Here is a 12,339-nt window from a genome sequence, read left to right on the forward strand (position 1 = left end):
ATATGCACAGTAGACAGAGAGTATCAGGAATGACACCCACCAGCCCAAGCCAGCTCGGTAGAAGGGGAAAAAAAGTTAGTGCTGCTAGCACTTCTGCTCCCAGAGAATGTTCCAGCAGACCCCTTCCTGTTTGGCACACACCCTAAAATTAGTCAATAATGTCCTTCATGTGTAACCCAGTTAGATTGAAACATGACCAAAGTTTGTAGGAAAGAGTTAAAAGCATTTGTTCTCACATATGTTTGCCTTGTGTATGTTCTCCAGTAATATTGTGCACATTATAAATTCCTTACTTAACACTTACAGTTTTTTCCTAACATTTATCATACCTCTTGTGTATATATTTTTGCAGTTATATGATTAATAGTTGTCTTCTCTACTAGATTTCAAAATCCAGAGTACAACAATCAGGTCTGATTTATTCTCCCTGTATCTTTAGGGCCTCACTGGTGGTAAGATCTCAATAAACATTATTACCATTGAATGTTTTTAAAATATAAGAGGTAGGGTGACATAGTAGTTAAGGTTTCTGGCTCCTGCACCAGATTGCCAGAAATTCAAATCCTGGACCATCACTTACTGGCTGGATGACCTTGGGCAAGTTTCTTAAGTTCTCTATATTTTTGTTCTCCCATCTATAAAATAGAAATGATAGTAACTATTTCATAGGGTTGTTTTTGACTGAAAACGAGAAAACGTAGATGCAGTGCTGAAATATGATGCCTACCATATAGTAAGCACCCAACAGTCAACTATTACTGCATTTGTGTTTATTACTAGAAGTAGAAGTAGGAGCATGTGTGTCCAGTTCCCTGCTATAACACCCACTTCTTAGAGAAAGAGCCAGCATTATTAATGATGCCAGGGCCTACCCTGGGCCCCATATGTCATAACTGTTCAATGCTTATTGAATCCCATTGTTGTCAAGTTTGAAGAATGCTACTTAGGATTGAACCACTAGGTTAGTTTAATAATAGTGACACATCTTCCTAAGTTCTGAAGTCCTTTATTATTTTGGTAATTGTTTATATTACAATTAATTTTGTATAATTATTAAAGTTAATAGCTCTCACCTCTATCATTTATTATGTGCTTGCTCTGTTCCAGGCACTAATGGAAAATGAATTATCTCACTTAATTTGCATAACATCCCATGAAGTGTAGGTTTTTAATTACAGAGATGAGGCAATTGAGCCTCAGAGAAGTTATGGGAGTTGCCCAGAATCATGCAGCTGGCAACAGGGAGGAACAGAGTTCAAAGCATCTCTTCCCTATAAATGAATATGTTGTAAAATGAAGTATTCACTTTTATTTATGGCAGTGAAAATGGCTTTTGATGCATTGAGAATGCATTTTACTAAAACCAACTAACTAGTAATGTCTCAAAGCTCGTTACATTAAGCAGCACTTTAACAAAGGGAGACTTCCTCCAAAATAGAAGACACTTCACTGACTCCAAGCCTTGTGATTTCCAGGCAGCTTTGTTGACAAGGGTTCATTAGTTTCAGATTTTGTCAAAGGGAGTGCAAACCATTCCATCAGCTTTCCTAGTTTATAGTTAGGATTACATTAAAAGAAAGCTTGGGTCATAAATAGCATTTCTTTTATCCCTTTCATCATTCTTTGGCAGTCATTCTCACAATGTACATCGACAAATACATGGAGGTACAAATGTGCTGTCCTGCTCACCAAAAAGCACCTTCAGAAAGACCTTTAAGTGCTAGTTTCCTTCACTGTTACTGATGTGGGAGATGCTTTTACTTTGCCCCCACACAAAAAATGTACCTTTACTTATGGATTTATCATAGAAATGCAAACGGATCACCAGAACTACAGATCACAGAAGAACTACATAGTAGTGGTAGTTACTACTCACAGTCATAGAATGATCTCTGAAAGTTTTTCAGAAGCAGCGCAACCATTGCTGAACAGTATTGAGTCTTAGAGCAGGGAATCCTGCACATACTTCTCTTTCCCTGGGAAACTGACTCTCATTTTTTAGAGAACCCTCCTCATATTTATGATTAGAAGAAAAAGATAACATTTTAATAACTCATTAATGACATTATGAAAAGAGATTTTTATGTTGGATTAGTGCTTTGATGAATACATTAGTGCTCAGAAAAGGGAATGTAATTACTTTTTTGAAAATATTTTTGCTATATTTAAATATAAAGAACTTGTAGGGGAAAACTCAGTATAGTTTCATAATGTATAATTCATAAGTAAGTCTGGTTCATAAGCTATGTTTTGGGAGGAGAAAAAACAGAAAAGTAATTTATGTATTTGTTTTCATAAGGAAAATATCACATTGAACATGCATTAAACACCTCACGTGTCAAAACCTTACAAGCAGGGGAGACAACAATGAGAAAGACAAATACCTGGGCAATCACTCAGTCTAATAGGGCTACCAGCATGTAAACAAGCAATTACAACACAAGAATAAAGAAGCTAATACCTGTTACCTTAAATCCCAACCCCCTCTAAAACCAACACTCTGCTTACTCCTTGCCCACCTAGGCAGATAAATGGAGTTAGAGAACCTACAAAACCAAGCTGATGTCTCACCTTTTTTTTTGAGACGTAATTGACTTATAACACTGCATTAGTGTTATATAGTTATATGTGTATATAAGTGATCACCACAATAAGTTTAGTTGACATCCATCACTACACATAGTTACAGTTTTTTTATTTCTTGTGACAACTTGTAAGAACTACTCTGTTAGCACCTGCCAAATACACAACACAGTATTGTAACTGTAGTTATTACCATGCTGTACATTATATCCACAGGACTTACTTATTATATATCTGGAAGTTTGTATCTTTTGACTACCTTCACCCATTTCTCCTACTCCCCCACCCACCTCACTTCTGGCAACCACCAATCTGTTCTTTGTACCTATGATTTCATTTCTCTTTAGATTTCACATGTAAATGAGGTCACATAGTATTTGTCTTTGTCTTTGACATATTTCACTTAGTGGAATGCCCTCGAGGTCCACCCATGTTGGTACAAATGGCAGGATTTCCTTTTTTATGGCTGAATAATATTCCTGTGTGTGTGTGTGTGTGTGTGTGTGTGTGTGTGTGTGTGTGTGTGTGTGTGTGTGTGTCCCACATGTCTTTTATGCGTTCATGTCCTGATGGACACAGGCTGTTTCTGTGTCTTGGTTTTCGTAAATAATGGCTGTGGTGAACATGCTGGTACAGGTATCTTCTTTGAGAGAGTGATTTTGTTTCCTTTGAATAAATACCCAGAAATAAAATCATTTAATATATAGTAGTTCTATTTTTAATTTTTCAAAAAAGCCCCTCCATACTGTTTTCTATAGTGTCTGTACCAATTTACATTCCCACTAACAGTGCACAAGGGTTACTTTTCTCCACATCCTTGTAATACTAGTTATTTGTTTGTTTCTTTGATAATAGCCATTCTAACAAGTGTGTGGTGGCATCTCAGTTGTGGTCTTAACTGTAGTTCCCTGTTGATTAGTGATGATGAGCACATTTTCTTGTACCTGTTGGCTCTCTGTATGTCTTTAGGAAAATGTCTGTTCATATACTCTGACCATTTTTTGAGCAGATTTCTTTTGTGCTGTTGAGTAGTATGATTATTTATATACTTTGCATATGAGCCCCTTACCAGATGCATGATTCTCAAGTATTTTCTCCAATTCAGTAGGTTGCCTTTTCATTTTGTTGTTTTTATTTGCTGTACAGAACTGTGGTCAAGACTACTAGTGGCCTCCCAAGATCTAGCCTTCCTCTCTTTCTTGGCTCAGTACACTGATGCACAGCTGTAAGACCACTTTCCCTAACTTAATTGGAAATTGTGTGTTATCATGTGGGTAAACTTTGACCAATTAAAGTAAGTGGTTGGATTTCCCTTTATGGGAGGGGCATGCCCTTCCTCTATCCCACCAGATTTGCAATACATACCGAAATTCCTGCCCTCATGGAACTTATATCTGGTTTGGGGGAAAGATAACAAATAAACATAAGTAAATATACAGTGATCAGGTGGTATTAGGTGCAGTGAAGATAAATAAAGCAGGGTCAAACCAATGGGAAGTGGTACATAAGGGAGAATTTTGTTGCTTATTGTGTCAGAAGAGGCTTCACTGATAAAGTAGTATTTGAACAAAATCTTGCAGCAGTTCAAACTAGGTTTTCTTGCATATAAATAAGCCTCAAACAACACGGGCTTAAATAAGATGGAAATGTATTTCTATCAAATAAACGAAACCTGTGTGTCAGGCCAGGGCTGGTAACAGCCCTCTATGATGTTCCTAGAGACCCAGAGTCCTTTGGCTTCCAACTCCACACAAGCGTTGTGCTCCTCTGGCCACAGGTTTTGCGATGTGTTTTCCTTGTGGGCCACAGAAGGCATATCACCTCCCTGGACTGCTACTGATTGTTTAGTCTGCCCTGGATTTTGCAGTTCATTACTTCACTTCTCACCTTCACTTTGGTCAGGAGAAAGGGGTTTTAATAGCCAATTTTCCCACTATCTGTGAAACCTTAGACCAGTCATTTCAGTTCCCTGGACCTCTGTAATGAGGGAGTTGGAGTAGATCTCTTCAACACCAAAGCTGAGGGATTCTAAAATAATCATTGAATTTCTTAATTTTCCAACTGATTTTCCTTGCATAAACATGAAACCAAAAAAAAGCAATTCAGTTATTTAATGTTCAGTTTTCATCTTAGCACTTATTCTTAAAAACCTCAAAGAGAAATTATTTACTACTGGACAAATTTTAAAACTTTGAATCAGCAGCATACATTATTCTAAGTATTTTTTTCGAGTTCCCCTGCCCAAGATCTGTCTTGGATATATTCTCTCATACAGGGAAATGGGGTGGTGGGATGAATTTACCTGTGAACCCAAGTCCCAGGACAGATGAGTTAACCATCATGCTGCATAATCTGAGTAAATGTAGTTTCCTGCCCCTGGTCTTGTGTTAATAATTCCCATGCTCTGTAAATTCAGATTCTTCCCAGTTCTGTACCATAACTATTTTTTAAGCTGCATTACAAATTTTGAAACTTAATGTAAATAAAACTTCTAAAATAAGACTGATGCTTACACAATGAAACTAATGTGCTTTATGACATCAACTGATAGTATATCAACATTTTAATGTTTCTGGGAGGAAGGTGGGTGATACCATTTAGTTTGTTCAGTCATTCATTTGTTCATTCATTATGCAAATATTTAATGGTAGCCGACTATTTGGTAGGTAGTGTTCTAGAGGTAGAGCTACAGCAATTAACAAGACACATTTCTGCTGTAAAGGCACTTACCTTTTGCCAAGAAGAGAGACAGCTAGAAAGGAAGAGTTGCAGGAAACCAAGTGAGGGTTTGTTACATAATTGGGCCACACTGTGAACGTGTTAATTGATCTGATCTCTTATATTTCAAAATGAACTTTTCTTATATTGTGAAATTTCTGTCTTTTCACATATGAGTGATTCTTGTAAAAAACTTAGTTTTATGCTAAAGTAGAGATGACTCTAAAACTTGGATCAAGATGAAATTTTAATTTCATCCATTTAAAAAAAAGCAAGAAAAGTATATGTAAGAAACTAACCCCCCAAATTCCCTAAAGCATGTTAATAACTTTTTCAGAAAAAACCCTGAAACAATTAGCTAACACTGTGACTGGCACATATAGAGTGATCAAATTATTGATTAGGAGAATTGAAATCATTTAGGAAGCAAACATCAATTTTGAAAAGCAACATTAGACTTTTTTAGCAAAAACAAAGGCCTTTCTTTCTGATTTGGAGTACTTTTTTAAGTTTTTGAAACTGGAAATACCTATCTCTTTGTTTAAAATATCAGAGCTAAACCTGTCTTCTCCAATATTTTGTTATCTCCCCATTTCTTATGAAGATTATGAGTTTAGTGAGCATGAAGGAAAAGCAAGAGACGTTGCCATCTTCCATACAGATGCCAAGTGGGGGCGAAAAAAGGTCAAGGATATGAGGAGGTCTAATGAATTTTATTTATAAAGTCTAAGTGTTAAAAATTAACTTTCTTTTCTTCTATCACAATCTTCCTTTATCATTTGAGCCTTTCATAATATTCTTTCCTGTTCTAGTCATCTCTCAAAGTATCTGATGATAAAAAGAACAGACTTAGAGTTTTTATAATATTAAGATGCAAGCACAGCAAGTGACCAGTGCTTAGAGTGACTCTTAGGACCAAAACATTAGTTTGTTATACCTCGTTATGCTTGAACTTAAAAAGTTATTTATTAATAATACTGTTTCCATACACCATGACCAAGTCGGATTCATCCCAGGGATGCAAGGATGGTACAACATTCGAAAATCCGTCAACATCATCCACCACATCAACAAAAAGAAGGACAAAAACCACATGATCATCTCCATAGATGCTGAAAAAGCATTCGACAAAATGCAACATCCATTCATGATAAAAACTCTCAACAAATGGGTATAGAGGGCAAGTACCTCAACATAATAAAGGCCATATATGATAAACCCACAGCCAACATCATACTGAACAGCGAGAAGCTGAAAGCTTTTCCTCTGAGATTGGGAACAAGACAGGGATGCCCACTCTCCCCAGTGTTATTCAACATAGTACTGGAGGTCCTAGCCACGGCAATTAGACAAAACAAAGAAATACCAGGAATCCAGATTGATAAAGAAGAAGTTAAACTGTCACTATTTGCAGATGACATGATATTGTACATAAAAAACCCTAAAGATTCCACTCCAAAACTACTAGACCTAGTATCAGAATTCAGCAAAGTTGCAGGGTACAAAATTAACACACAGAAATCTGTGGCTTTCCTATAGACTTACAATGAACTAATAGAAAGAGAAATCAGGAAAACAACTCCATTCACAATGGCATCAAAAAGAATAAAATACCTAGGAATAAATTTACCAAGTAAGTGAAAGACCTATACCCTGAAAACTATAGGACACTCTTAAGAGAAATTAAAGAAGACACTAACAAATGGAAACTCATCCCATGCTCTTGGCTACGAAGAACTAATATAGTCAAAATGGCCATTCTGCCCAAAGCAATCTACAGATTCAATGCAATCCCTATCAAATTACCAACAGCATTCTTCAATGAACTGTAACAAATAGTTCAAAAATTCATATGGAACCACCAAAGACCCTGAATAACCAAAGTAATCCTGAGAAGGAAGAATAAAATGGGGGAATCTCACTCCCCAACTTCAAGCTCTACTACAAAGCCACAGTAATCAAGACAATTTGGTACTGACACAAGAACAGAGCCACAGACCAATGGAACAGAATAGGGACTCCAGACATTAACCCAAACATAGATGGTCAATTAATATATAATAAGGGAGCCCTGGACATATAATGGGGAAATGATAGCCTCTTCAACAGTTGGTGCTGGCAAAACTGGACAGCTACATATAAGAGAATAAAACTGGATCATTGTCTAACCCCATACACAAAAGTAAATTTGAAATGGATCAAAGACCTGAATGTAAGTCATGAAACCATAAAACTCTTAGAAAAAAACATAGGCAAAAATCTCATTTACATAAACAAGAGTGACTTCTTCATGAATATATCTCCCCAGGCAAGGAAAACAAAAGCAAAAATGAGCAAGTGGGACTATATCAAGCTGAAAAGCTTCTGTGCAGCAAAGGACACCATCGATAGAACAAAAAGGTACCCTACAGTATGGGAGAATATATTTGTAAATGACAGATCCGATAAAGGGTTGACATCCAAAATATATAAAGAGCTCATGCACCTCAACAAACAAAAAGCAAATAATCCAATTAAAAAATGGGCAGAGGAGCTGAACAGACAGTTCTCCAAAGAAGAAATTCAGATGGCCAACAGACACATGAAAAGATGCTCCACATCACTAGTTATCAGAGAAATGCAAATTAAAAGCACAATGAGATATCACCTCACACCAGTAAGGATGACTACCATCCAAAAGGCAAACAACAACAAATGTTGGCAAGGTTGTGGAGAAAGGGGAACCCTCCTACCCTGCTGGTGGGAATGTAAATTAGTTCAACCATTGTGGAAGGCAATATGGAGGTTCCTCAAAATACTCAAAATAGACTTACCATTTGACCCAGGAATTCCACTTCTAGGAATTTACCCTAAGAATACAGCAACCCAGTTTGAAAAGACAGTTGCACACCTATGTTTATCGCAGCACTATTTACAATAGCCAAGAAATGGAAGCAACCTAAGTGTCCATCAGTAGATGAATGGATAAAGATGTGGTACATATACACTGTGGAATATTACTCAGCCATAAGAAGAAAACACATCCTACCATTTGCAACAACATGGATGGAGCTAGAGGGTATTATGCTCAGTGAAATAAGCCAGGTGGAGAAAGACAAGTACGAGATGATTTCACTCATCTGTGGAGTATAAGAACAAAGAAAAACTGAAGGAACAAAACAGCAGCAGAGTCACAGAACCCAAGAATGGACTAACACTTACCAAAGGGAAAGGGACAGGGGAGGATGGGTGGGAAGAGAGGGATAAGGGTGGGGAAAAAGAAAGGGGGCATTACGATTAGCATGTATAATGTGCAGGGGCATGGGGAGGGCTGTACAACATAGAGAAGACCAGTAGTGTTTCTACAGCATCTTACTATGCTGATGGACAGTGACTGTAATGGGGTTTGTAGGGGGAAGGGGGGACTTGGTGAAGGGGGGAGTCTAGTAAATATAATGTTCTTCATGTAATTGTAGATTAATGATACCAAAATAAAAGAAAATAATAATAATAATAATACTGTTTCATAATAACATACTAAATTATTATTATAAATTTTCCTGCGATTGATTCACATTCACATTACTTTTCTGGGAAGAAGCTTATATTAAGTGGGAAACCACTTCACCTACACAAAGGGAAGGAAGCTACAAATTTTGGAGTGACAGGTTCCCAGCCAGTAAACTGAGTCCCTCCTGCTTCTGTTTGACCTGCCATTCACTTATTTCAGTCCTACAGGCAGACAGCTCGTACCCCACACTTGCCCATGGAACAGAAGCCTGTTGTGCCCTAACAGTGACAGATTTACATAGATAAATATTAAGTTGAGGAACATAATTTCTCTTATATCTCTCCTATTTTTAGTCACATCAGTGTATCAGGGTAAATCAGAACCCTGTATTACAGACATATTTTCTGGTGCTGGATTCCTTATTCAATATTTTAGATGAGACCATCTTAAAACAGTAGTGTTGACTGTGACAGAAATTGGCTTTTGGTCTTTGAAATGTATTCAGTGTTTGAAGTACAGTGATTGAGTTTTACTGGGGTATATAACCATCCCTATGCATTTTTATTTGCTAACTGAGCTCACACTATATTATATGTCATAACAAAAGTATTTCACGGTGTCATTAAAAACTTTGTAAATGTTTTAATGTCTGAATAATCCTTCATCATACAGATGTGCCATAATTACCTATTATAGTAATTTGGCTGTTTAGACTGATTACATTTTTGGTCTATTATAAATAAAAATATGATGAACACATTTTCCATATAATTTTGTTCTCATATCTGATTTTTTTCTCTCTAATATTATATTGCTACAATGGTTGGGTAGGTACCAGAGAGATGAATTTGAAGAAAAATTTAACTACTAACACCCAAAAAGAGAAGAAAATGGCCTGCATTATGGGATGTAATATGACTCTGATCCAGTAATGCCTTTTCTTCTTGCAATTCTAATATCTAACATGTTACCAGATGTAGAGAGTAGAGATGATCCACAGGTACTGAGGCCTGACTGGGTTGTAACTGTAGCTCTGCCACTTACTGGGAAAAATAACTCAAACTCTTTATGCCTCAGTTTTCTCATCTTTGAAATAGATAACCCTTGCCTCTTTGAGTTGTTGTGAGAATTAAATGGGTTAATTTATGTAAATCTCTTGGAACCCTGCCTAGCACAGAGCAATGCTCACTAAATGTTTACAACAGTAACCGTAATAGAATCTAAGAGAATATTTCCTAATTTAACATCTCAAAGGTTATCCTTTTGTTCATATTCCCATGGCATCTCAAATACTAAAGTAGCCCAAATTACCTCTCACTTAGACTATCCCATCCCTGCAAGTACATGAATGGAATGTGCTCTTTTGCAGATTCCTGGAATTGTTAGTATTTTAGTCGTACGCATAAATCAGAGTATGTGCCTAGATCTTTATCTCAAAAAGCCAATAGTAGAATTCTTCTGAACAAAATGCTTTTCATAGATGGCTTGGGGACCTGTACAGTTTTCACCTTCAAGTACAAAAATTTTTATGAACACATCACTTAAATAAAGAAGCAAAATGTGGAATGAAGTAGTGGATATCTCCAGTGAAAAAGATAGGCTCGTCACTATAGTCAGTATCCCAGACCCTTGCCCATTTTTCTTCTTCAGCCACACATTGAAAGGGAGGCTGAAGGACTGTCTCTCCAAGCACACATGCACCCCATTTTTTTACAGTAAGGCTTTTGGCCCTATTTGGAGTTCCTGCCCCACACCTCATTGAGTCACTAGTGACTCTTGCCTAGACAAGGCAGGCCTAAGTACCTTCTTGGCCCAGTGCTGCTAAACTTAGCTGATCTTGGTGCATTACATCTTAACAGGCCAATGGAAAAAAAGAGGGGTGGATTATAAAGAGAGGCATTGCCTCAATACATATTCTCTTTCTACCCTACTCTCTAAGGCAGGGTTTCTCAACTAAAGCTCTCTGACGTTTTGGGCAAGATGATTCTCTGTGGGAGTCCATCCTGTGCACTCTAGGCTGTTTAGTCACGTCCCTGACCACCCCCTTAGATTCCTCTGGTACATACCCCCACCACTATCATAACAACCAAAAATGTCCCCAGACAAAACTTGGCTCCTTGTGAGAACCACTGCTTTAAGGTCATACCATAATCACCTATCCCCTGTGCCCTTGTCCTTGGCTGACTGGTGCCGCACCCCTCCTCAGAGAGTCCCGTGATGAAGGGACCTTGAGAGACTCTGAGTCCCTCATTAAACTACATGCAGTCTGAAAGGGACACCCAGAAGCATAAAGACAGAACTATCCCCTTTACCTACTTTATAAGGCCAAGGCTCAAGGCATGTGTTTCTGAGAAGCTCAATTCAAGCTCAGGTAAAGAAAGCGATCTCTTCCTTTTTTCTCAAGGTACTACATTGGTGCTAAAATTAATTACATCAGTAAAACAGGTTTTACAATTTTATCGCTCTGTTCATTTTTCCCGTAATTATCACTTCTGTAGTGAAGATGTATAGTCTTCAGGGTTCATAATCAAGAAATCATTGATCATGTTTAAAGACATTCATTCCTTTTAAAATACGTGTATATATTCCACAGGCCTAGTAGTCTCAGAGTTACTAAGCTGCCTTTTTTCTAACAATTTTCTTTGCTTATAAACTTCACGTAGTATTTTCATGTTCTGTGCACAAGCTCAATTCTTTGTACTGCTTTGTTATATATTAATAGTTTATGTTTTAAAGTCTGTGGTTAATGACAATCATGTATATTCTATAGAAATTAAATCATCACAGAAATACACTTAGATAAATGCAGATATGGTTGCTGATATCTGAGTTCTAAGCGATTTGCAATACATAGTCTATTTAAATGCAAACTGATGAAACTGTAGTCAATTTTAATATAATCTGCATATTACCTTTTTCACCTTAGGATATTTTTCCGTTACATAAATTGTTGAATCAAATTTAGAACCCCAAAATTATCACTGAGCTTGTCATGTCCTTATTTTAACACCATAAAATGTGGCCAAACAACTGCCCTTGTATTTGTTTTAATATTGAGTGAGAATTAAGTCTGGATGTGAGATTTTTTAGCTAACTACTTTGAAATCTTACTGATTTCCCAGTGTCTTTATTTTTCATGTCTACTCTTATTATGAAAAATAACATGTAAAAGGGGACCTTTTGTGAAATACATAATAACATATTTTTTTACTTCCATGTTCTCTTGCTGTTTATCTGAATATATCTTTTAGAAGTGATTTTCACAAATATCTCTATGAACTGTAATTAGTTCATAATTTGTAAAAATTTTTTCTTTTCTTGATTTCATAAACTTACAAATGCATTACAGAGAAATGTAACTGAACAACTAATTGATAATCATATTTAGGCAAGTTTTACATAACAGTATTCATAAAAGCTTTCATTGAGCATCTGCTTCACTGTGCTACATGTAACTCTTTGCTAAATTGTTTTCATGTATTATGTAGTCCTTGTAGAGGTATGAATTTATTAAATGTTTCTGTTCATAGTTGTTCCCATATTACTGC

The 12,339-nt window shown here is 36.7% G+C and overlaps 1 protein-coding gene across 11 annotated transcripts in view; it reads left to right on the forward strand.

Moving 5' to 3' along the window:
• The window catches only part of FAM13A (family with sequence similarity 13 member A), a 320,862-nt gene that overhangs the window by 185,984 nt on the left and 122,539 nt on the right, over positions 1-12,339 (forward strand). The gene's annotated exons all lie outside the window — the stretch shown is intronic.

Source organism: Manis javanica, chromosome 5 (genome assembly GCF_040802235.1).
Source record: "Manis javanica isolate MJ-LG chromosome 5, MJ_LKY, whole genome shotgun sequence".
NCBI lineage: Eukaryota > Metazoa > Chordata > Mammalia > Pholidota > Manidae > Manis > Manis javanica.